Source organism: Rhinolophus hipposideros (assembly GCF_964194185.1).
Source record: "Rhinolophus hipposideros genome assembly, chromosome: 14".
In the NCBI taxonomy this organism is placed as follows: domain Eukaryota; kingdom Metazoa; phylum Chordata; class Mammalia; order Chiroptera; family Rhinolophidae; genus Rhinolophus; species Rhinolophus hipposideros.
The window spans coordinates 65016087-65042238 of record NC_138060.1 but is presented as its reverse complement, the minus strand read 5'-3'; the positions used below and the strand labels follow the sequence as shown (position 1 = coordinate 65042238).

General features: G+C 42.9%; 1 protein-coding gene across 6 annotated transcripts in view; it reads left to right on the top strand.

The window, feature by feature from the left end:
* Positions 1–26152, top strand: part of CNTN4 (contactin 4) — a 783747-nt gene that overhangs the window by 505395 nt on the left and 252200 nt on the right. The gene's annotated exons all lie outside the window — the stretch shown is intronic.

The window sequence follows — 26152 nt, the reverse complement described above, 5'->3', positions numbered from 1 at the left end:
GTGCATGTCTTGTGTGTGCACAGGGGGAGTGTGTGCAGATGTATGTGTGTACACACATGAGTGTGCACGTGTGTGGGTGTATGTGTGCACACATGTGTGTGCATTGTGTGCCTGTGTGAGCGTGTCTGTGTGCACATGTGAGTTGTGCATGTGTGAGCGTGTGTGCACACGTGAGTGTACATGTACATGTGTGTGCACATTCATGTCCTATGCACTGTTTGGAAGGAGAGGGAAGGATGAGAGGGAGTTTTCCTGCACAGATTGACCACTTTAGGGTGTTGAATACCCTTTGCCAAAGCCATTAGGGGTTTACTGTGTAGTCTGGTCTATGTCCAGCACCTCCCGCCTGCTTTTCCAAGGGGAATGTGTGCTGCCAGTGAGTTCATTCGCAGACCCAGCTACGTTGTAGAGTGGGCCTCCTTGGTGCTCTCAGGAATGTCCTCCTGGTAACTTCTGTAAGGTTCAAATGGAACGGGGGAGTTTCGATTCCAGCCTTTCACATGTATCATCTCATTCAATTTTCACAGCCTTATGGAATAATTGTTTTTATTATCCTAATTCTAGATATAAGGAAGCTGAGGCAGAGCGGAGGTTTAATAAATTGCTTGAGATCATCAGGACGTACCTTTGATAACATTTCCACACTCTTCCCATGACTGTTTTCTTCACTAAACTAAAAGCTCCTTGAGGACACATGGTCATGTTTCCATCATCCATGCCTGACATGGTACCTGGTACATAACGAAGAGTGAAGACATGATTGAATAAATTAAAAATGATAAGGCACAATATAAGGGTATGTTTGTGCATCTCTGAATATACCCGCTTCTATGAAATGAAAAAAAAACACTATTCTATAATTTGTTTATACCTTTCACATCTATTACCTCATTTGATTTTTATAAGAAATGCATTTTGTTAAAGGATTTTATTATTTTTTATTTTTTAACTTGAACTAAAATCTCAAAGAAGATGTAACCTGCCCATATTGGCAAAATCTTAACAACTAGTTCTTAGTTATCAATGGTATTCTACACAACAAAGAAATCTTCAGTAAATTCTTGTATCTAGAAACCTAGAAATTGTATAAACCACATTATATTAGCACAGAACCACAAAACTAGAAGCTGCAAAAAAAAAAATTAAACCATAAAGTTATATTCAAATTAAATGAACATTGAATCAAAGAAGAAAACAAAATTGCAATCGCAGTTACTTGTAAACCAGTGATAGTGACAGCATAATATATCTAAATTAACAAAAAATACAAAAGCATTCTACGAGGAAAAAATTCATAGATGTATTTGTGTGTATTAGACAAAAAAAATTAAAAGAGCTAGGTATTTTGTTACAAATTTTTAAAAAGTGATCATAAAACAAATATAAATAAAGTAGAAAGAAGGAAACGAATTCGGAAAAATCTCTGTAACGTTTTTAGGGAAGAAGAGATGGGAAGGAATGAACTAGCCATTCTCTTCAAATTGAAGCTGACCTGTAACACATTCCCTCTTACCACCACCTCAAGACCGTTTTAAAGTAAATGATGATAAAAAGATAAAATAGTAGAGATAGAAAAGAGGATAACACTCTAAAAATAAAATCAATTTTAAAAATACAACAGGAGTGATCTCTAATGGCGAAAAAAGAGGTGGACAGAGGAATGTGGCTGAAGCGTATAAAATTGGTGACCCAGTGCAGTGACAAGACCGGTGTCCTTGGCTGAAGGACTTCATATGGCAATGGCCAAAGTAATGGTTCTCTTTTGCAGGCGTCAGAATCCTAGAGGACTTGATAAAACACAGATTTCTATCTCCATTCCCACAGCCGCTGGTTCAGTAGGTGTGTGTGAGGGGAGGAGGGGAGGGGGCTAAATATTTACGTTACCAGGTCCCCAATAGCTACTGCTGCAGGTCTGAATTGAAAACCATACTTAGAGCTACTGTGCTAGAATATTGGGGATCCTCTCTGTGGAGCTCCCCTCTTAGCAATACATGGGAAGAGAGTTAGATCTCCCACCGTTCAAGTGAGACCTGGGGTTTGTTCTTTATTCTTTACGTATTACATGCATCTAGAACAAGCATGACTAGAGAGCCTCCTGTTTGGACCTTATTGCGTATATGTGTGTGTCCAATGACAATAATGTGGATTTAGATATGGACCATCAGGTTGACTTTTAGAAGCATTAAGGGGTTCACAGTTTAGAAGGCAGGAACATTTGGAGAAAATGAAATGAGAGATGTTGAATAAAAGACTTCAATGTGTAATATATTTTATTAAAGTTATCTATAGATAATACTAACTGAAGTTTTAAGAAGAGTATGTCCCTTAAGGGACATTAATGTACATTTTTTTTAACCATCTCAGGTTGCATTTTAAGACTGTATGAGTAATGATAGGATCAGATCAATATGGTATTAGGCGTACGTGGATCGAGTCTGAGATATAAAACAATGTTTCAACTTCAGATATGGACATCTATCTATGTGGAGGTAGACAGATTATAGACAGACAGACAGACAGACAGACAGACAGATATTATAGGTAGATAGCTAGATATGTAGGTGCTTTATAAAGCATTAAGTGTAAAATTCCCCTCGACCTGGTGGAGGGGAGACGTCTATTAATCTAATGGAAGAGTAGAATTGCCACGTGACGATAGAAATCCTTTTCAAAAATATGCTTTCTATAACAGGGAAAACCCAGTGACATATGCAGAATGCGCAGGCACCACTTTTGTGCTGACACATTCTCTGTGTCATGGTCACCACGATGGCAAGTGCCATCTGCTCTGTATCTATGCGCTCAGACAATACTCCATTGTCATTTTTGAGAAAGTAGTGGTGTGGTTGCTGCTGACTAGTGCTGTCACTGTGGGAAGCCCTGTTTGCCCCACACCTCCCCTGTGCCGTCCCAGCTGCCCCGGCGCCTCCCCCACTTCACATGCTGTCAGGAAGGGCGGGAGGGGGTCACTGCATGTGCAAATGGGCCGCTTGTTACTCAGGTGATCTATCTGTGATCATTCACAGCTTCCATAGCAACATAGTACTTGTGTGTATAGACGAGTAGGTTGGTGGGTGTTTGTGTACAACTCTTTCAACTTTTCTGCATGTTTGAAAACTTTCACAGAAAGTTGGGGTAGGAACCCAACCTTTAATTGTCTCCAGAGCCAAATGCCTGGAGTCAGCCCCAGCTCTCCTGGTGTGTCCTGGGCCAGCCCGTTAGCCTCTCTGTAGCCTCAAATATAAAAGGGAACTTAGCCGGTGGTAATAAAAGGAAGTGAGTTGGAGTTTGCAGAGTGCCTTAGAAGAGTCATGGAAATAGGGAAGGTCTAGATTGGGTGTATGTGTATAAGTTTAATTATATAATAAAACTTCACAGATCATTCCATAAATTGTTGGAATTTTGTTTGCTGTTGTCTTTTGTTTTTACTTAAAATCACAGAAAATTAAATTCAAAAAATCTTTAGGAATAGCTTCATTCAACCCTTTGAATTCTAAAGGGATAGCATAGATAGCTGCATAAGAATTCTCAGCTAGATAATAATAGCACAGCAGGTCTATAAATCAGGTTTTCCAATTGAAAATCCCCTATTATCTCTAACACACTAGAATTTCTCCATTGGTAGGGGAAGGGAAGAAATAACAATTTTTGTTATGATATCCTTTTTTTGTTTAATTTAATATTGTGTGATACTTTTAAGTAAGTTAATATGTTTGACTTTTTACAAATCTGATTGAATCTCCAGTGCTCAGATGAAAATTAATTACCATTGCTGTAATTTAAGCTAACAAGTATGGAAATAATTCAGTAAATTATAATATTTTGGTTTTACTTACTACCCTGTTTCCCCGAAAATAAGACCTGGCCAGACCATCAGCTCTAATGCGTCTTTTGGAGCAAAAATTAATACAAGTCCGGGGTCTTGCTCCAAAAGACTCATTAGAGCTGATGGTCCGGCTAGGTCTTATTTTTGGGGAAACACAGTATATAGTCATGTAAGATATAGTAGAATAAAAATGACAGCTTGTTTTATGTAACACCGGTCCATTCTCTTCTTGGTTCTTCTGGGTGCTGAGAAAACAAAATGAAAATTTAACAAATTGGCTTCAGTCTAGGAAGCTGATCAAATACATCGTCCTTAAGATTATCCCATATTATTTCATATTTCAAAGTTCCAATAGGTTAATGTCATAGTTACCATTTACTTAAAAATGAAAGCTGGTGACATGAAGTTGAAATATATAACAATTCTGGTCTTCAGTAGATACCTTAAAAACAACAATCATGATGACAAAATACTTTCATTTGTTAATATGATGGCATTTTTTAGGAGGGAAAAGGAGTGTCCAAGACAAGGTAATCATTCCTATCCAGATACTACCTAAATATTTGGACAGTGTAAGTAACATGATTACTTATAAGTTACTCATAAGCAAAGTAACCCTATTATTTACAAGCAACAGTTATAAGTGGTGGGAAGGGTGGTCATAAAGTATTCCTGGGAGACTGCCCATCATGGAGAGTATTTCTCTCTCCATTATTATGTTCCACTGCTCTGCAGAGAGCAGCTATCACCTTCAGTGACAAAACTGTGAAGTTTTAATAAAGGCTTCTACTGGTATGGGCCTGAGGCTCTAGCGCTGTGGCTTGGGGTCCCACCCCATGAATATTCAAAACCTGGAGTGTTGAGACCATCATGTGCCTCCCGGAAAGGCGGTCCATTTCCTCATTCCCAGTCAGGGCACGCATTCCAGAAGAAAGCAACAGGATTTTCTCCTATTGTAAAACCATCACTATTTTATAATAAGTACACAAACGAACTATTTAAGTTGGAAATATATGTGCATATGAGGAAGAAGCTCTCCAGTCCTTGTGAAAAATGTACTAGGAGAACTTTTAAGTGTAAATCCAATTATGGATGGATGGCTTCATGCTTGTGATTGCCTCGCAGAAACGTGGTACGAGTTTTAATGGCTGTTCCTCCCCGCGTCTTCAAAATACAAGGTGGCATCTGTCCTTCAGATGCCCCACAGACTGCACCCCCACCCAGTGAATTTGCTTTGCTTACAATGCTGAGGGTGTGTTTTACACCAATCGTCACATACATAGCTTAACATTTGAAGACAACCCAGCAAAAACCTAATTTCTCTGGTGGACATAAGCATTCCTTTTAGAACACGGGATGTATTCATAGATTTTTGTTGTGTTTATCTTGAGAGAGACCTGGGTTTATCGTATAGAGGGATTCTCAACCATGGGTGCACATTGGAGTCATCTGAGGGACTTCAAAAAAATACTGATTATGACTTAATTCATTCAATGCAGCCTGCATGCATGCAAGGGATGTTTAAAGCTCTTTGCGGTGACTGTCATGTGCTGCTGAGGATGGACCCATCATGTATAGTTAGCCTCAGGCTGAAGACACCAGCTTTCCAGATCAGCTCTCTGCCAACTCTTGAAGATAATTTCACATCTTAAAAAAATGTTTTCTTTAATTAGGTCGTTATTTAAATCTCACAATGCATGTTTCTCTTTATCACGTGTTGATAACCCCCTTCATTAACATATTTAACCATCATCTATAGCTGTCCTTACCTTTCCCCAGAAAAGCCATTGATAAAAATTCAATTGATCACACTAGCTATATTTGGCCCCTATTGTAGATGGAACCAGGGTTAGTAAACACACTGGTAAAATCTCTCAGGAGAGTTTCGGTGCATCACGTATCTTACATGTGAGGGGTTTGGTTTTGTAGTTGTGCAATACACGAGAGTGATTTGGGTTTTGTGACTTCCATGACTAGTTGTCCAGACCTCAGAAAACCGAGATAATGCTGCCTATGATGTCATCCATCGCGTCTGGTGTATGTGGAGAGCAGTGAACAGTGTGCTTCTCTTGGCCAGACACCAGGAGTCATTGGAAAGGAAAAAGAAAACTCAGTCAGGAACAATTGTAATTGTACATTGTTGTGGCAATTTTATTCTGGCTTTTGTTATATCTTAAGAGTGACAGCTACACCCAGAATTTCTTGTTTCTGTAACTACTGCGATTTCCTTTTCCCAAAAGCTGTGTAGTTGTAACCTGCTCTTTTGTTTTCCTGCTTTGACTAAGGAAATTAATTTTTCTGTGAGTAGATGGATAAAAGACAAATTTTAAAAGGTGTCAATTGCATTCAGTTTTTAATGTTGGGAAAGTGTCCAATCTTGAGGTCTGTCTATAACTAATTTTAGATATGATTTTATTTTTCTGGCCACCCGTGGGTTTGTCACAAATTAATTAAATGCTTCATTTCTTTTATCTAATTGAGGTCATTTCTACCTCTGATGAATAATTTTGTAAAATTTGTTACAAAGGAAAATGCTTTGGGAGTGACTGTCTTTGCCAAGAAAGCACACACATAGAATCATTCTTTTTTTACCCTTTGCTTGTAGAAAAGGCCGTCCAGACGCTCCTCTGGGAGGCATTCCCTCTCAGGGCAGGCCAGTCTCTTCCTTGGTTCACTTATAGCATGAAAACATTCTTGACCCCAAGTTTCAAAGCAGAGGAGTCAGCTTTACCTAGCAGGTGCGATGTGCATTAAAATCAACAAAATGGCAGGCTATGAAACCTGGAATTGAGGTTTCTCAATTGGAGAAACCAGTTGAGGTTTCTCAAAGTGGAATTGAGAACTGCATTCAAGTGGGGGTCATTCAGCCCAAAGACATCTGATATTTTCTGAATAAAGTCGTTGAAGCACAGACTTTCAAAGTCATTGTCAGTTCTTGGTGATTTCCTCAGCTGAAGTAGTTACCACATGGAACATGAGGTCACAAATCCAGACCCTACAGAGCCCAGGTGAGGAAAGAAAGAAGTGAAGCCCAGCAGGTAGATGGTAACAGATGGTGACAGGTTTGGTCCAGACTTTGGAGAAGGCAGGCGGCTTTCACTGAGTTCCAGCCAGTTTCTGCGTCGCAGGAATGAATGCTGGCCCAGTGTTACAAGAGCTGCCGATTTTTTAAGAGGAGCTATAAATCTGGGTTTTTATTTTTAATAATGCCAGATTAGAAATGCCAACCACAGAGAGGATTAGCCTGACAAAGAACGTCAGATCACTGCTGCCAACACTGGGGAACGGGTCCAATCACCCACCTGCTGAGTGTCAAAACCAGGAGGAGGCAATGATCATAATTCAACTGTAAAACTGGTCTGAACCTTTGGGAGAATGTAAATTTTAGCTCATTCTATAATAAGGGTTCCAAGACCACTGAGGGTAATTTAAAAAGTGCCCAAATCCGACAGCACCTATCTCCCAGTTGCATTTGGTACAAATATTTTTAGGCCTATGAGTACTCAACCAGTTACTTTCAACTCTCCTTTCATTGGATTAAGAATTTTTAAAAATGTTATTTATGGTGTACTTCATGAAAGGGCTTCGCGGTTCATGTCCTCGGGCTGTTAATGACAGATGACTCATCTGACAGCATTTACTGAATCGTGCAGCCATTAAAATGTGGTTCACGGAGGTTCTTTACCAGTGAAGGCAGAGCTTATCATCCCTGCGGAAGGTGGATGTGAAATTGTGTGTACGTTGTGATTACAACCATTATTAGAGTTGAATTACAAAACAACAGGAGGAAATACATCAGCAGTAGCTGTTAAGGAGGTAGAATCACGTGTCATTTATTTTTTTTTCTGAATTGTTGTTCTATGTCTATATACTTTTAATAAAAAAATAAACGGAGGGCCACGAGAGTGAAGGCTCAGAGGCAGACTCAGAGCTTGCAATGCGTGGCTTCGCCACCAGGAGGCAGAGCTCCCCGGGAGTCTCACCTGCGACACCCGGAGGCTGAGAGGTAATGGATACATTGAGGAAGAAAGAAATATGAGATCAATGTAGGAAGCAGGGGCTTGGATTCCGCCAGGCCTGGGTTGTACTCCGAGCCCTGTCGTGGAGGCTTATCGCCTTGGGAAAGAAGCCTCACCTTTCTCAAAACTTCAGGTTTATCACCGGTGAAATCGCACACGGATTTTCACACCCGTGAAATCTCCTGCCTCGTGGGGGAAACGAGACGGGTCAGTGGGCGCGGGGCAGGGCGCCGTCGTGCAGACGTGCTCTGTGATGCCAGCTGCCGCCTCAGCCCTGGCCAGTGTCAGCATCCTCCCGGAGCTGGCCATCACCGCGCACCTGCAGCCTGGCCCCGCAGTCGTCACCTCACTGTGGCAGTGAGTGCCCCTTATGTGCCAGGCAGAGTGCCAGGGCGCCACGTGCCCATGGTTTCCATGTCATAGCAGTCTGTAGAAAATGGTATTGATAATACTATTATAAGGAATTACAGCCTGGCCCCGCAGTCGTCACCTCACTGTGGCAGTGAGTGCCCCTTATGTGCCAGGCAGAGTGCCAGGGCGCCACGTGCCCATGGTTTCCATGTCATAGCAGTCTGTAGAAAATGGTATTGATAATACTATTATAAGGAATTACAGCCTGGCCCCGCAGTCGTCACCTCACTGTGGCAGTGAGTGCCCCTTATGTGCCAGGCAGAGTGCCAGGGCGCCACGTGCCCATGGTCTCCATGTCATAGCAGTCTGTAGAAAACGGTATTGATAATACTATTATAAGGAATTACAGTCATAAAGACACATGGTGTGTTAGCGTATAATTCTACGTATAATATAGTAGTGCAGTGATACCATCATCAAGAAAGCGAGGTTCCCAGAATTTCAGCAACTGTTCCAACAACTCATAGCTAGACATAGAGGAGCTGGGATTTAAACCCGACGTTTCTGATGCCAGAACGGTGTTCTTCCCGCTGTTTTCTCCAGACAAAGCCGTGCCTAGCCCGTGACTGCACAGTGAAGGGCCAGTCGGGATGAGGTGAGGCTAGAAACGCCTCTTCCCTAGTTGGCCAGCTGGGGACCTGAATGCTATGCCCCAAAGGAACCTGAGCGTTTGAGAAGATAGCATCTTGTACCCTGCAGCTTTGAGTGAGGCCATGTTGCCAGAGCCGCAGGCCCGTAGTCCAAAGACAAGGCCAAGCTGAACAAGCATTCAGCCTCAAAGACACAGCTATTGTAGGAGTCAACCGTCAGTGAGAAGCAGCCCAGAGTAATTGCCGGGAGGGAGGTAAGGGCGTCCTGGGCCTGGTGTTCAGTCCCCATAGTGAGGTTGGGGGTGTAAGAGAAGAGGTTACCTAGTTTAAAGGCATGGGAAGAAAATGGGCAATAATCAGATTGTTGGGGAAAACCATGGCCTTTTGTAAAACACACTCCTTCAATGAACACATTAGAATATATTTTTAAGGTTTGGGAGACCTTTGACATGTGGAAATCCCTAAATTCACAAATACCTTATAGCATGACTTTATTTGGGGAGGCATTTTTTTCCACAGAGAAATAAAGTTTAGTGTCAACACCCTATTTATCCCATGCATGATGAGGAACAGGTTCTAGAAACCCCCCATGTCAGTGCTGAGTGAATGCTGGGTCCACTCACTGACCTCTCTACCCCAGCTTCTCAGGGGTCACAGTTCAACATGGTGCCTCAGCAAAACCACAAGCTACGAGGTAGAATTTTGGGATCATTTACAAAGATAATTGTCTCAAATCTTCATCCTTCAACAAAAAAGATTCTGTTGTAATTAAAAGAGCTTATGAACCTTATGGTAATCTACATAGGTTTTTCATGAAGGCTTCTGGTACATACAGACAAAAATAATATATTCAAACCAACAAAATTCTCGTGGGGATCTGACCCCAGATCAGAAGATGGCACTGTCTTCCTCTCTCCAGCTACACCTTGTCTTTCATCCACAGCCCGGTGACAGAATGAGCTTTCCGTTTGTGTGTAGGAGAAGGCAGACATCTGATTACAGAAAAAGTCTACCTGTTATTTTTCTCTTCTCCCACAATGATAAACGGTTTAGCCATGAAGAACACTCTTCCAAGGTGTGATCAAAAAATACAGTGAATGTTTTAAAATAATTATTACAGTGAAAGACACATTGCCATTAATCCCCCTCAGAATACCCCCCTCACTTCGAACACACTTGTCCCCTCCTTCTTGCCACTTTCTGAAGTAGTTCTGGAAGTCCTCTTTCGTGAGTGTCTTCACTTCATCCTCCATCATGACGACACTCTGTGTCACACGTTGCTTCTGGTACGGCGATTTCTGTCAAAACATTATGGTGTGTCCCACCCACCTTATTCACCATATGTGGCACTGTGTGACATCTGGCTCTTCCCCAAAATCAAAATGACCATGAAAGGTAAATATTTTGAATCAATTCAGAACATCGAGGCAGCCACGACAGCACAACTAAAGACACTCACGAAAGAGGACTTCCAGAACTGCTTCAGAAAGTGGCAAGAATGATGGTATAAGTGTGTTCGAAACGAGGGGGAGTATTTTGAGGGGGATTAATGTCAATGTGTCTTTTAATGAAATATTTTTTTGTTTGTTTAAACAATCACCATATTTTGTGATCACACCTCATATTTTATATATACAAAGGAAATGAAAAGTACATTAGCCTCTTTTATGTTACAAATTCTTATAATTTGGAAATTTCTTCACAATATCATTATAATTTGGGGGCAATATAGAGGATGATTGAACATGGATTTTTTAATATCAGACCACCTTTGGTTAAGTCCCGCCTTGCTGCTTTAGCAAATTTATTGTCTTAAACCTTTATATAAACATGAAACATCAATAGACTTTTATCTCACAGGATCATTTTAAGGATTAAGTGAGATGCTTTATGTAAAGCGCATCGCATAGTCCCCATCTTAGTCACCTAGGGATGCTGTAACAAAACACGCACATTTCTTCTCTCTCAGTCCTTGGGAGGGCTCTCTTCCTAGCTTGCAGGCGGCTGCCTTCTTTCTGTGTCCTTCCATGGCAGAGCGGCACGCTCTCTGGTGTCTCCTCTTACATAGGCACTGATCCTATCAAATCAGGGCTCTACCCTGGATAACCTCATGTAACGCTAATTATTTCCTTACTCCAAATCCAGCCTCCCTGGGAGCTAGGTGTTCAGTATACGAATTATGGGGGGATGTGATTTGGCCCATAGCAGTCCCCATTACATCTTTAATAGACTAATTACATTTGATATACCAAATTGTTTAAATTAAACTTAAAGATATATCTCCTCTCAATGTGTCTTAAGGTTTTGGGGGCTTTGTTTGTTTGTTTCTTTGTGTTTTTTTTTAATGAAATACAATTTTCCACCTTAATGATTTTGAGGTATAGGATTCACTGGGTTTTAGTATATTCACAATGTTGTTCACCATCACACAGTTCTCTTGGGCACCATGCAGAAAGGTAACTTAGCAGGCCTGACTGCTGGGGATGAAAGGCCTGCTTCAGAGGTGAGTCCTCCACTAGCCTCTGGGAACTTAAATTCCTGTAGGTTTCCTACTGCCCTGACTTGTAAGAATGGCTCACTCTTCCTAAACTGCTGTGCAAACAATATAGTTTATTCTGAATTGCTGCTTTCCTTCTGGGTAATTGGAAAAATTGGTATGTGCCAATCAGAGGCTGCCTAGGTGACCCTTCCCCTGTGAAAACCCTGGGTGCTGAGTCTCTAATGAATTTCCCTGGTAGGCAACATTTGACAGGTATTTTCAAAATGGGTTACTTTTGTGTGACTCCACTGGGAGAGTAATTTGGAAGCTTGCCCCTGGTTTTCTCTGGCCTTCCCTCCACGTGCCTTTTCCCTTTGCTGGTTTTGCTCTATATTCTTTCACGCTGTGCTGCAATGAATCCCACCTGTGAGTCCTAATATATGCTGAGTGCCTGAGTCCTCCTGGCAAATCGTCAAACATGGGGTGGCCTTGGAGACTCCTGACGTAACTAGGTATATACCTAGAAGTGGAATTGCTGGGTTCCTTACTTTTTTGAGCAACTATACTCCTATACTCCACATTACCTACACCGTTGCCCATTCCCGTCAGCACTGTTCGAGTATTCCAAGTTTTCCACATTCTTGCCCACACTTGTTATTTTATGTTTCCTTTTCATTGCAGTCTACCTAGTGGGTGTGAAGTGTTATCTCGTTGATTTGTATTTCTCTAGTTCTGATGATGCTGAACATCTTCTCATGAGCTTGTCTGCCATTTGTACACCTGTTTTTGAGAAGTGTCTATTTAAATCCTTAGCCTGTTTTCTATATTGGGTTGCCTTCTCATTGTTGAGGTGTCGGGGAGGTTTTACATATTCTGGATACCACACCCTTATCAAATATGTTATATGGAAATATTTTCACCCATTCTTTAACCTGTGGCATTTTAAGTGCGCATAGAGGTTGGCTGTAATTATTCTGTTTTAATCATCATGGATTCAAATCATAACTAGCCTTTTTTTCAGTTCTCAAAAATAGCTTCATTTATGTTATCTGCATATACATTATTTCCATGGTTATTTTTTCTGACCCTGTAATTTTTGCTATGTAGCTAGCACACTGAATTCCCTATGTTGGCCAAGTGTTTTACACATTTCAGTAATTATCTATGGAAAGGCTATAAATACTTCTGTTACACACTGGAAATTTTGCCTAGAGTGGAAGCATATTAACTGTCAGCTGCCAGCTCCTGAATTTCCTTTGACAAAATGTTAACAATTGCTCAAATCCTATCTACTTCAGGATACCTTTTTTGTCAAGATCCCGAAGGCTCAGTGATGAATGGTTCCTTCTCATTTGAGGGCAGTCATTACCCGGGCAAAAATGGTTGGACTTCACTTGATTTTTTTTATAGAGACTGCCTTCTGACACTAACCAGTAGTTTCTTGTTGATTTCCTGAGGGTACAGAAGAGATCTAGATGACTGTACTGTTTGAAATGTATCCTTATTACTCTTCTCCTAAAAGAGAACATGCAAATTCTCCCTAATTATTATTTTTTTCCTCGTCACATCAACAACTTTGTTTTCACTTTTGCAACTTCTCAAGTCCCTGGAATACCCCAAAGACACTTAGCCATACTTTACCTGTTATTGCAAAGTTTCTAATATGAGCCTTTGTGTTTTTAAAGGAAATGTAGATACACATACACTTGTAAAATGTATAAAATGATAGACCCAGATGGAATCAGGAACTTTTAACCTGAAATCCATGGATCATCTTCAAGGAAGTCTGTGAAACTCCTGATCTTTTATGTAAAATTTTGTGTATATGTCAGTTCCTCTCCACCTTCTTATCACTGTATTGTCGGATTCAACAAATGATAAAAACTACTAACTGGACTAAATGATATCTTAGGCTTGCCCAGATCTTCTTTTTTTTTCTTTAATTCAATTACTAAGCATCAACTTGTCAATGAATAGATGCTCCAGGAAGGAGGGGAGGCAATTTGTCTGTCTTCGTTTATTATTGTATCTTCATTTATCTTCCTTTATTATTGTATTGTATTGCATGCGTAACAGAGTAGGGGCTCAGAAAACATTCATTGTATGAATCAGTGAATGGATGAATGAGTGAAGGAATAAGAAAGAATTCCTCTACAGAATATAATGTTCCTAACATAAGAAACAGGCTGCATAAAAATAATACTCTATTTTAAAATAGAATGAAAAATTAACTTTCATAGAAAACTCAAAAATTGACTTTCTTGATGGAATGAGTGTCAGCTAGTTCTCTCAGACGATCTCCCAGAAGCACCCGGTTCTGCTGTAAATAACACTTGACAAGCAGTCTGGATATTTCCTTTCCATCCTGGTTCTGCTATGTACCAACTTACACTCATTGGCAAGTTGTCTCCTTTGTTCATTCACTCATCCATTATGGACGGATCAGATGTCCACTGAGTAGCAGAAACAATGAAAAAGGCCGGGGAGCAAAAACAACATTGACTCAGGTTCCCATCTTCAAAGACATTACAAGCAATAGACGAGTAAATAGAGTATTTTCATAGTCTGGGTAGGCAACTATCATAGAGTACAGGATGTTCGAGGGGCAGAAGGAAAGACCCTTTCATTGGGGGGGACCTTTGATTGCCTGCCAAACAAAGCGATCTCTCCTGCTTTTGTTCCACATCCCACTCTGCTTTTCGTGGTGTGACTGAGATACAAGCACCATGACATCAAAAGACAGAAAACCATCAAAGGGATTTATATCCCCTTCACTCCCTCTAAATGCAGACATCACCCACCTTCTTTCCAGCCCTGTCTGAAAGAGACCCTTTCTGATTTAGATAAGAATTCTGAGCCCCCATGTTGGCATCACTCATCCAAGACCAAACTAGAAGAGTAAAGATGGGTTGTGTGCAGCCTACACTTGAGTGTTTATAGACCCAACCAGGCTACTAATTTGGGGTGTCGGGGGGTAAAGAGAGAAAGATGTGCTGCCCCCTTTTATTACTTTCCTGGAGGCAAAGATTCGTGTCCATGGTGATTCACATTCAAATGTTGTGTTGTATCAGACCGCTGAGGGACCGGTCTGTCTTCCTACCTAGTAGAGAAATATTTAAAATAGGGCTCATTCTCCTCCTTAGCCCCCGAACTCCCCTTCGAAAATCAGAAACTTTAACTAGGGAATTTCTAGATATGTTGTGTCCCCTTCCTTGTATAAAATTCACTTGGTGCCCAGCACTGTTCTTAGCACTTTAAAAAGTTTGAAGGCATTTAACGCACACAGAGAAGCCTGTAAGCTCGGTGCTACTGCACACGCCATTCAACAAAGGAGGAAGCTGAGGTGTGGAATCCAAGCAACTTGCTCAAGGTCACCTACAGGTACTGTTGAGATGTGAGCCCAGGCACTATTGTCTGGAGTCCATGCTTTTAATTCCTATACTAGAAATAACTTACAGATCTCGGCGTGTATATTCACATAAGAAAACTGGCCAAGAGTTACAGTTCCTATTATAATTCCATCTGCATCCCTTGAGAGAGAAAAAGAAGAAACATCGTGGCAGGGCCAAGGGCATCCCAGGTTCCTGAAGCGGGATTTTGTGCTCGCTTTGACAGTAGAATGAGGGTGCAGCAACAGTACCTGCCTTTGCTTATACGCACGTGTGGGCTGGAGAACTTGGCCCTGAACACAGCCGTGATGGGCGCTGGTAGGTGGTACAGCTGCTCCTTTCCTGCCTGTCTCCTGTGGGTGCTCCCTGCTCACTGGGCTCCAGGCACCCTGGCTGCCATGGTGTGTGTGTGTGGGGGGGGCAGTGTTGGTCTTAGATACACTTCTCAGCGCCTCTCCACTGGCCCAGGACATTTCCGGTCACCTCTGCCTCCGTCTGCCATGTTTACCTCCCAGATGTCCTCAGACTTTGTTTTCTCCCCTCCTTCAAGTCTTGGATCAAATATCATCACCTCCTAAAGGACTTCACTGGCAGCCCTGTTTAAAACTGCAGTCTCCTCCCTGGACTCTCTCTGCCCTTTCTTGTTACTTCCCAGCACTAACCACCTTTCCACACACTGCAGACACTACTTGGAGTACTCCCCCAACCTAGAACGCGGGCTCCCTTCCGGCGTGTTTGTCTCTCTGTCTGGCCTGAATGTGGTCCATCGTGTAGTGGGGCCTCAAGGAATACTCGGTGAATGAATGAAATATGTTAATCCAGCAGCTGTGACAGGTATTTCCTGCTTACTTGGTGTCTTGCTAAAGCAAACAGGTAATTTTGTTATAAAGGCTGAGAAGTTCATGGTCGTCACCTCCTGTCTGGTTACAGGTGTGTGGGAAGGGACTCGAGCATCATGTGTTAGTGACATGGAGAGGACAGCTGGATGACTTCTTCAAAGGGCCAGCCACTTGATGGACGTGCCTCTTACCTTGTCTTAGGAAAGCCAAGACGACGTTTTTCTCCCTTGGTTATAAGCCTGTGAATTCAAGTCAGTGGCATTTTCTGTTGCCATATATCCCCTTCTTGGAAAGAGTTTTTTTTTGTGTTTGTCCAAATCGGTGTGCATGTCACTTTACCTTATGACAGGATGACATAGAAAAGTCAGAATGTGCAATAATTAGATGCAAATTTTATGCTCTTTTCAAAAGGTTATGAATCCCCTCTTTCATAAAGTTTTCTGTAGAGGCTACTTCAGGACAGAATATTCTTTCTGTACATCAGCATGCTGGTAATTCCAAAAAAGAACAACTTTGTAATGCGAGAGAATTAGTAACAAGTATAGGTATGATGGATGCGTTTACTCCCTCTGCTCTCTAGTGAAAGAAGTCTTCACTTATTTTCTCCTGAACCAAGCTTTCAAGACATAAATATTGCCCAAGTAGATGGCCTCCCTTCCTAAAGGATGACTCCATTCTCCTCCTTCACTGTATTTCTGGGTAAAAGCAGACCATTTCTCCTGTTATCCAAACAGTAAAGCGAGAACACCCATGGTGCTATGGAAGACACACAGTTTCAGAAAATCAGAATTCTGCTTACAGCTCCATCACTGAGTGTGTAAACCGCTTACCCCCTGAAAACCTGCCTTCCTCACCTGAAAAATGGGGTCAGATTAAAATTGTGAAGTCACTCACATGTTGTGATACCGTTCTTAGTCAGTGTGTCAGAATCTCATTTGTCATTTGTTGGCAGCGCTACATAGAGAGCAATTGCCACTGTGTATCATGGTACCACAAAGTATCCGGCTCTGATCTTAGAGGACACCGGGTCTGTTCCCTGTCGTGCAGCCTGTCCTGAGGGTGAGTTGTCCCTGGGCCCGTTCTTCTCATCGTGGAGCGCGGAGGAGACGAGCATTGGCGAGCAGGGCTGTTGTGGGGGAAGTGAGACGAGTCCTAGAATGGGTGTTTCCTTGTCACAGAGCCTGGCCTTACTGCACTCAACATGAGTAGATGTATTGTCATTATTCTTCACGTGGCTAAATAGGAGACACAGGGCTCGCCTGCTGAGGAAGGGGAGGTAGGCATACATTTGTGGTTTCCTAAGCATCTGTTTTCTGAATCTGAGCCCAAGTCAGCCTTGTGTGCCAGCGTTGGTACTTGTGTTTCCCTCTCTGGCAGGACTTCTGGAGTTAGTGAGTGAGTGATGCGGAGAAAAATCCCAAATCTGGTTGGGGTTTTCTTACCAAGTTCCATTAAAATGCCAGTGTCCCGCCAGGAGACTCATGCTTGGAGCCCACTGCCTGCCGTGGACTTCATCTCGATTTTTTTCTCCTCCTCGGCTTCGTGGGGGACATCATGACAGCCTTGTATCCCAGGCAACAAAATGCAAAATAACTGAAGTACTTACACACCAGAAAGAGAGGCGAACTAAATTCAGATTTAGTGGCTTTTTCCTGTTAGAAATATGTTGTCAGAGTTTAGCTTCAGCAGCTCCCAGATTCCTCCCTTTCACGCTTCCTAGTATATATGTTGACACATTCACTATGTGCCAAATTAAACATGTGAAACATTTACAGAAAAACAGGCATGGGGTACGCCAGCTGCCAGAGAGATGGTGCAGGGCTTCATGAATGTTACTTGAGGAGCCATGATGCAGGAAACATGTAAAGTGTCACCTGTAGGTGCCCCATGTTCAGGAAACTGAATGTCAGGAAAGGCTGTGGGGGACCTCGGGTGTCACCAGGGAGATAACGACACCAGCAGTTCACCCCAAAGGGCTGAAAAAACAATGCTATCCACGGAAGTGCAAACTCACAGCAGAGTGCAGGAAGGCGCCCTAACCTTCGGTCCTCCTTCCGTTGAGTCGGGAAGGATGCTTTGGCTCCGGGAACCTTAGAGAGCTGGGTAGAGTCCTTCATTTCTGCCAGTCACACCGAAGCTTGGGCAAATCCAGGTGACAGTGTTCGTAACACGGCATGAGTTTCACTTCAGGAGCCCGAGCAGGCCTTTGGGGATGCCTCAGGCTTCCCGCAGCACAGGAGAACTTACCCCACGAGCATGTCAGATGGAGACCCTGCTCACCCAATAGAATAAGAGCGGCGTCCCCTGCGTTTGCTGTGAGGGCCACACAGGTACCCTTGCTCCTTAGTGACAGGCCAGCAGCCACCGGGGGCACCAGACAGCCTGTGGTGGCTGCTGACATTGCCCCAATTCTTCTTCCTTAAATGGTGGCTCACGACAAGGTCACCTGCATTGGCCTCACCTGGGGTACCTGGTTCACATGCGTATGCCCGGCCCACCTCCAAGTCCAATCAGAATTTGGGGCAAAAGGGGTACAGCTTTGTATTCGTTTTTAACTGGCTCCCTAGGCATCTCTTTACACCAAGACTGCACAAAAGCCATTAAAAGCATCACTACTGTTTTAGATTAATGATCTTTCAAGAAACCATTAAAGTGTCTGAATTCCAGCTGAAAGCTAAGAGGTTTTGGAATGGATTAGCTCACAGTCATATATTTTGTCTCCAGCAAGAAATAGTGTCCTGTGATGGAGAAGAATGTGGAAAAGACACATTTTGATGGGGCTTGTCGTGTGTGTCCAGATTTCAGGTCAAAGGAGTGGACGTCTAGGGAGCAAGTGACTTTAGGGACGACCAAGTTGAGGCAGAGACACAAAAACGAGAAAAGGTCCATAGAAGTTAGATCTCTGCCTGCCACACTGCTGAGTCCCCCGTGTGGTATTTACACACAGGCCCATTTGGAGAACTGTCCAAAGGAACTAGGAAGCTGAGACAGAGTGAACCCACCCAATAAAGTGATGTGTGCTTCTCCATGGATACCATTTCAGTGACGAGTCCCTTAGCTACAGCTGATGAAACAATTCGGATTTGCTAATGATTTCAATGATTAGCTCCCATACCTGGGAGTCATGGGCACAAATCATACTAGGGACAAAAGTGGTTCCAGAGCTCATATAAGGTCATCAAAACTCAGTCAGTCTCCGTTCTTTAGGTTTGTTTGACTTTCATTCTCTTTTTCTGATCTCTGTATGTGGTGGGGGCCTCTGGCAGCTCCATGCAACCCTAGACTGTAAAAGGGGGTTGTGCCTGGATTCGTTTCACGAATGGAGCTGTAGTAGCCAGACTTACATCGTATGCTTGGGAATCTATGTAGGTTGGGACATGGGACATCACCTGGCCAGGCCACCCCCTGCTCCTCCTGGCTTGGCGTTTATGCTGTCCACATGACTAAGGTGAAAGAGTGAGGGAGCTGGTTCTGCCGAGAAACACTGGAATGTTCTTACCATGAGGAGGAGCGATGGATTCTGCCCAGGAACAAACCATGTCACTTAGGGAAAAAGATATTGAATGAATCGGTGACCTCACAATCTCATTTAGACTCTTTTAGCCAGAGCCCACCGGTTACATTCATGTGTGTTTCTCATTTGTTCTCGTGACTAAATAGTGATGTATATAAACACACATTGAAGAGTTCGCTACCGTGGAGCTCAGGGGCATCTCAGGGCAGTAACCTGTCCTGTGTGATTGTTTCATAGTGGACACAACTTATAATACAATTTCCGAAACCCATACAATTACACAACACAATGTATCAGTTGGCTTATCAGTTATAACAAATGCACTGCTCTAAGGGAAGAGGTTAGTAACGGGGAAAGTGGGTAGGGGAGAGAGGTATTCGGGAGCTTTCTGTATATTCTCCATTTTTCTGTTAACCTAAAATTGCTCTAAAAATAGAAGTCTATTAATTAAAGAGGGAAAGTTAGCTATACTTCTCTGATAATCAGTTCCTCCAGAATGAACAGTTCACGAGGGCAGGACGGTGTCTGCTGCGGACACTGTATGTCCTGTATGTGTGACATTGGAATTGGCACATAGAAAAGGCCCACAAGCTCTGATCGGAAACCATTTGGGTCAGAAATGTTTGAGAATTGAGAGTTAACTTTTTTTTCTTATTTTAGAAAAGAAATAAGGTCCACAAAATGTGCCCAGTATTTATAACATCCCCAGCTGAATCTGGGTCAGCACGCCACAATCAAACACATTTATAATTCTGCAGCGAAAAACTATGAATATTCACACTGAGGCCATATATAGCCACACATCGGTTCAGGTCAGTTTTTGCCTCCCAATGAGTTACAAAATATTTGCATTTGTTGAAACTTCATTTTTCTTTTTTATAACTGGGGCTTGACAGCAAAATCACCCAATTACTTAGTTTTAAAGGAGTAATTAATCCAGTGTTCCTGGAATTTGTCAGGGTTGGAGGTCAGGGTCAGAAGGGAATGTGTTGACAGTTCCCTGGCTGTTCCTTTCCACCGCTACAAACGCTGCCTCCAGCAACACAGAATGTTTCTGTGGGCAGAGACCTCGTTCAACTCTCGCACTTCCCCACCTCACCGCCATTTCTAAGATCTGGCAGGCCGTCCCATGAGGTCTTCATTCTGTGTGACACAATGTGTGATGGCAGCAGGATTATTGTGTCAGAGAGAACAAAGAAAGAGGAGGAGAAGAGTTCCCTTCTCATTTGAATTTCCTTCCACTTCCTGCCTGCCTTCAAACATATACCAACTGTCGGTAGACCTCTCTGCTTCTTGTTGCTTAAAATGCTTCTTTGAGGATATGAAAAGGAGGAAGGTGGAGGCAAGGACAAATGAAAGAACATCTTATCCTATGGGCGGCGTGTCTGTCTCCTCTAATATCTGTTTTTCTTCTGCGCCATTCAACTGAACAACCGCACGGAACCACATGCAATACTTATTCAATAAAAATGTTGTGTGCTGGATACTTACACACACAGGCACTTGTGTTGGGCCTCTGAGCGTCCCTGGCTATTTATTTTATAAAGACTAGCAAGGCTAAATCGTATTTGTAGTGATAGTTTGACAGCTGTCCAGTCATCACATCTACAATCAGTGATTCAATTTTAAAGGAATGTTCTCACACTTGGGAAAATCAATGTTACAGTGTTTCATTTGTTTCTGAATTTCCTTAGGTTATTGCCCATACATTTTGTGAGTAATTTGGATCCGCGGAGCTGCTGCTGACCTTACAGTTTTTAGCCAAAATGAATTTCCATGATCATTAGGAAGGCTGGAGGAGAAGGCTCGCAGCCAGCTGGATGGAGTGGGCCCTGTGTGCGCCCTTCTTGGAACATTCTGGTGGCAGAATGGATACTATTTCTACTTGCTGGGCTTCCCCCGCGATATGAGTGGTGAGAAGGAGAAAGTGGCACTGAGCGTGACTGTGGGACCACGCGCAGTAAACTGGCTACGGGACGATCCCTTCCCTGTCCCTGGTGACCTGGCCTGGCTCTGTCATCCCAGAAGGCCACATGTTCCCAATGGTGACACACACAGAGCAGTTATTCTGTTGATGGGTCAAGGGCTCCACAGGATTCAGAGTCAAAGACAGAACGAGGCAGAGCCCCGTGGGCTTGTGTCAGGGCACCTGTGTGCATGCGCGGTGCCGCAGTCTCCCCACTGTCAGATGTGACCCAGACAGAACTCACCTCTGAACCCCCCGGCTCTCATTCTGAGCTCATATGCAAGCCCCGTGTGCCCTGTTAGGTTACTTCCTAAATTGAGACTGCCGCCACATAGGTATTTCTGGCCAAGACCAGGTGTTTCATCAAACCTCCCACCTGAGGTTGTCCGAAGATGAACTGTGTGTTACAGGCTTGGTTCCTCTGCTGTTCTGGCAGCACATGGGACCTGCCACCAAGATAAAGGCTCTGAAAGCCCTCGGGGTCAAGTCCACAGTGATGACAAGCAGGCTTGAGTCTGGTGTTTTTCGTTTTCTCCAATGAAACCATAGTGTCGCATTTTTGTGCTTTCCCGGTAGAGTCCCCTCACTGAGTTGGCAACAGACGAAAACAATTTCCAGCAGAAGTGCGCTGACCTAAGGGGGATGCAGGAAAACGTGGCCTTTGGCCCCACCCCACTGGAAGCTGCGGAGTGATCTGGCGCATGGAACAGAACTCCAAGGGTGTTTTGCTTCACCTCTATGCTTCATTGGTTTAGGGCTGAAAGTCACCTGTGCTCAGTTCGCAAGGTCAGGTACCAGTTTTCCAGCTGTAGGACGCACAATGGTGAGCTCTGGTCTTGAAACTCCAGTCGGTCTGGCAGGGCCCTGCCTTTCAAGCACCCAGTAAGATGATACTGATGTAGGAGAATTCTGGACCACACTTGGAGGAATGTTTATTTTAGGCACATCTTGACTTTTTACTAAGTTGCCTTCTATGAAATATTTATCCTGAGCGCATACCTGCTGTCTGATACGGCTCAGCCCCTAATGCCTTTCCTCTCCACCTCAGCTGCCTTTTAGGATGATTCATACATGCTCTCTAAAAAAGAAGTGCGTTCAGCATCGGGGGATTTTTCCAGCAGTCCCTCCCCATTAGCTCGCTCCTCTGTGCCTGTTGTCTTGGCTGGCCTTTCACTCAGAATCCAGACGTCGCTCTGCACTTGCTCCTGTAACCAGGGCCCTAGGGCCTCTGCTTTGCTTCCCTGGGTCCACGGTCACCAAAATTCAGTCTTATTGTTCTGTGTTCGGTCTCAGGAAACCTCAGGCCAGCTCCATCTCTTCCCATTCCGTAGCCCCATTGGGCTCTGGTGGCCTAACTGGGCAGCATCCTGCCTGCCTGAGGGAGAAGCTTGGGGACATGCAGAAAGGAGCCAGGTCAATGCAAAGGAAAGAGAGGGAAAGCTGCGGAAGGGGAAGAAGGGAGAGGGGAGAGAGAGAAGGAGAGGGAGAGAGAGAAAGTGAGATCATTGATGTCTCAAAGCTGTAGATAAAGTAAGTGATACCTAGCTGTGGAGAGGTGTCTTATTACTGCTTTCTTAGAGGATTATTTTATTTTTAGGTGAAAATTATTTTTATTTCCATGCCAGATATAGTACATTTGTAGTCTGTGACCTGGGAAATACATTTGGGATTAAATAATCTCTTCCAATCTAAAATTCTGCGCTTCTATCTATCTCTTTCCGTAATCCAAAATTTGTAAGAGCAGCCTTGCCACTACATTTTGTTTCTGGGACACTGGCAGGAGGACTCAGGAAGAAGCTGGCTGGCATTGATTTTGTCTCCTCCAAAAAATTAGATTTTAAAAAGAAAAGAATCAAATGGGAAAAGGAGTTTGAGAATCACTGGTCGAGAGCAGTGTTTTCTGATAACTTTCTCTATCAAAAGGGGAGAAGGGTTAAGAGTTGCCTGACCTTTAACCTACATAAGTTTCTGGTCCTGAAATGTCTACTGTTTTCTGAAAACCCTAAGGTTTCTCACTCTTTCTTGAAGCATGAAAGGGGCTTTTCCTTCGTTTAGGTCTCCGCTCTTACACAGAACTTGTGTGCTGCTCAATTGGAGGGAACGCGGGGCGGGGTGGGGGGGGTGGCCGGAGTAGCCTGGTGACTGATGGGCGGAAGCCAGGACATCATTACATACCTGGATTTGCACGGAAACCCCACACTGGGGCTGAGGTCACTGGTCTGGAAGCTCTAAGACTGTATCTGGGCTGTCGGCAACCTGACTGCTCCCCCTTCTTCTTAACCAGTGTTTTAGAGAATTACCAGAAGGATCAAAATCATTGCCCACAGAGCCCATGGGAGCCCTCTAATAACAACATGAGGGTTGTGAGGGTCCCATTCCCCCAGCTTCTCCAAGACGTGAGGGTCCCATTCTTTTTTTTTTTCCTCAAAAATATTGGTAATCCTTGTTTAAAGGCTTTACAGTTAGGAAATCTGTTTTCTACACCTGGGTAGCTAAACTTCCTAAAATGTCTACCTTCATCTTTGTGAAACTACATAGCTCATGCTTGAAAGGCTGTGGCTTTCCTTAGATGAGAACTGAAATACTGTTCTCTTTATGCTAATGTTTGTCTCCAGGCAGTAAGCTTTGTTAACCAAGAGAAAATGAAAACTTTAGATGAAATGTGTTATTTATAGTGAATGCAAAGCATCATTATTATCAATTCTTGTTACAAAATCCACAGAAAAAAATATCCTTTTTGTTATTTAAATATGGCATGGAGACATTGAGAAATAGTACAGATGTTAGCCCACAGCCTCTCAGCTGCATCCTGGATAAGCATTATTATGTTTTATTCTTATTTGGAATTATTTGTAATAGACTGTGTATTTCTGTATGAAATTCAAATCAAGGAACACCAGTGAATTGAGATGATTGATATTACGTCTATATATACACACATAATTTTGGAATTGGAACGACAATAGACATATTTCTCTCTTCGAGAAAAATCCACCAAGCGTGCTGCCGTGCTAGGGATCTTGCTGAATAACGCTTGTTACTTAACTAAATAGGCCTCCAATCCATGTAACTCTTCACAGTTGAATTGAGTTAACCCTCGACCAGCCTCTGAATATGTTTCTCACATAACTGCGTACATTTTGAAAATCTGAAAGGTAAATATCTGGCTTTGGGAATATCCAGCTTCAAGCTGTATTAAAAGGAAGTACATGTTTGTGCACTTCATTCCACACTTTTATTTTGTATTCTTCAGTAACTCCCATTTTCTTTGTTTAAGTCTCTCATTAGTGTGAGATTTTGTCCATGGCGTGAGGAGAGAGGATGGCGGTGGTAATAATTCACGACATCTCTGAATTAGACCTTGTGTGCATGCACATGCGTTTATCGGGAAATAATCATGGCTTCTTTCCCATTCTTAACTGGTGTCGAGCCACTGCCCCATGTAATCCAGTCGTTGTAGAGATGACAACATGGAGGCAAAGGGAGCGAGGTGGTTCTCTGCAGGTTGTGGAGTTAGTAGCTGACCCCAGGTGTCTAATCTCAGTTCATGGTTTTTCTGAATTCACATCCTACACGTTGTCACAACAAAGCCATCGCTGTCCCCTTTCCTCTATAATAAAATAGAATTATGTTTGGTCATCTTGGCTTCTTAATTTTTCTTCTATCCCAACCTCAACATGTGGATTTTTTTCAAGCCTGAGTTAAAAGCCTTGAAAGAAACTACCTTACCATGCTTCACTTAGATCTCCAAATGAGCTTCCTTCTTTTTCCTCAGTCCCGATTCACCCGAATGAATCCAGTCTCATCCTGTCACCTGTCAACAAAAGGCTGGTTATGAAGGTTTTCCAGGATAGCAGCTGTAATTCACACTCTTCAAAATAATCACATCTAAGGGGAAAATGGTTTGTCAGCTATGGGGCGATATTCAATATTACTTTACATCAGCGCCACTGGCCCTCTGACTGAATGCATTAAAAAGTGAGAAAAAATAACTCTCAACCAGAACAAGTCCTTACTGACTCTCTTCTATGTATAAGCTTCTGTACTTGGTAGCACAGAACATGGACAAATGGGTAGTATATGGTCACGCTCCCAAGGATCCTACAGTCCAAAGAAGGCAAAAGAAGGGGCAGATGCTCTAGAGAGAAAAAAATGGTGTCCACAGAGAGACAGAATTTAAGAATCATAGAGTAAAAGGAAGAAAGTGAAGGTCTAGAAAAGTCTTCTAGAGAAAAAAAAAGAGGACTTAAATTAGATTTTGAAGAATGAAAATTAACATTCATGAATATACATGGTGAGATGCATTTTGGCTAATATAGTGACCTATGTTAATTATGGGCTACTCTAGAAGCACACGTACTCTACACTGCTGCTTATAGTGTGGTTTGTGGATTATTCTAGTCTTTGTTGCTGTTCCATGACAAAATAATTTTCATGCATCTGTGTTTTTTTTTTCTTGTTGAAAGAAAACATTTAGAAACTTCTACATTATTATATACACACACATCATTACGCTAGCTACAGACCAGTCTGAGCGTTACGGAGCCTGTCAGCTCAGTCACATTTGGTTCCAAGCCACGTGATACTTACACAAGCAACCCCATATGTGGGTCTATAACACTTTGGAAAAAAACAAACAACTGGTCATTCACCACAGATAATTTGAGAAGCATGACTCTAGGTTGTTCTTCATTTACCTTCAGAGCCAATTTAAGGAAGTTTTATACCCACTTTATCAGCACAGAGCTGTTTCTCATTCCTAATGTATTTACAGAGTCATCACTGCCTACTTCCAATTATGTTATCCCATTATAGGGTGGCGACAATTTAACTTTGTGACATTAGCCAGTCCCCCAGGGTGACAGTGGCATAAAAGGGATCTAGGAGGCACAGTATGTGAGCCACGTGACAGGGTGGGCTAAAGACAGATGCACTCAAAAGGAGCAGAGGAGAGAAAAGGCAGTGCCAAGTGGTTCCATGTCTGGAAGTTGTTAGTAAAAAATGAGTTATCAATGTCAAACGGGAGAGTCTCTTTATCTCCGTGATGTCTTCATGCGAATCCACAGAAGCTTCCTCTTCCCTGAGACATTTCATCCAGAGGCTGAAATTGTGGACGACT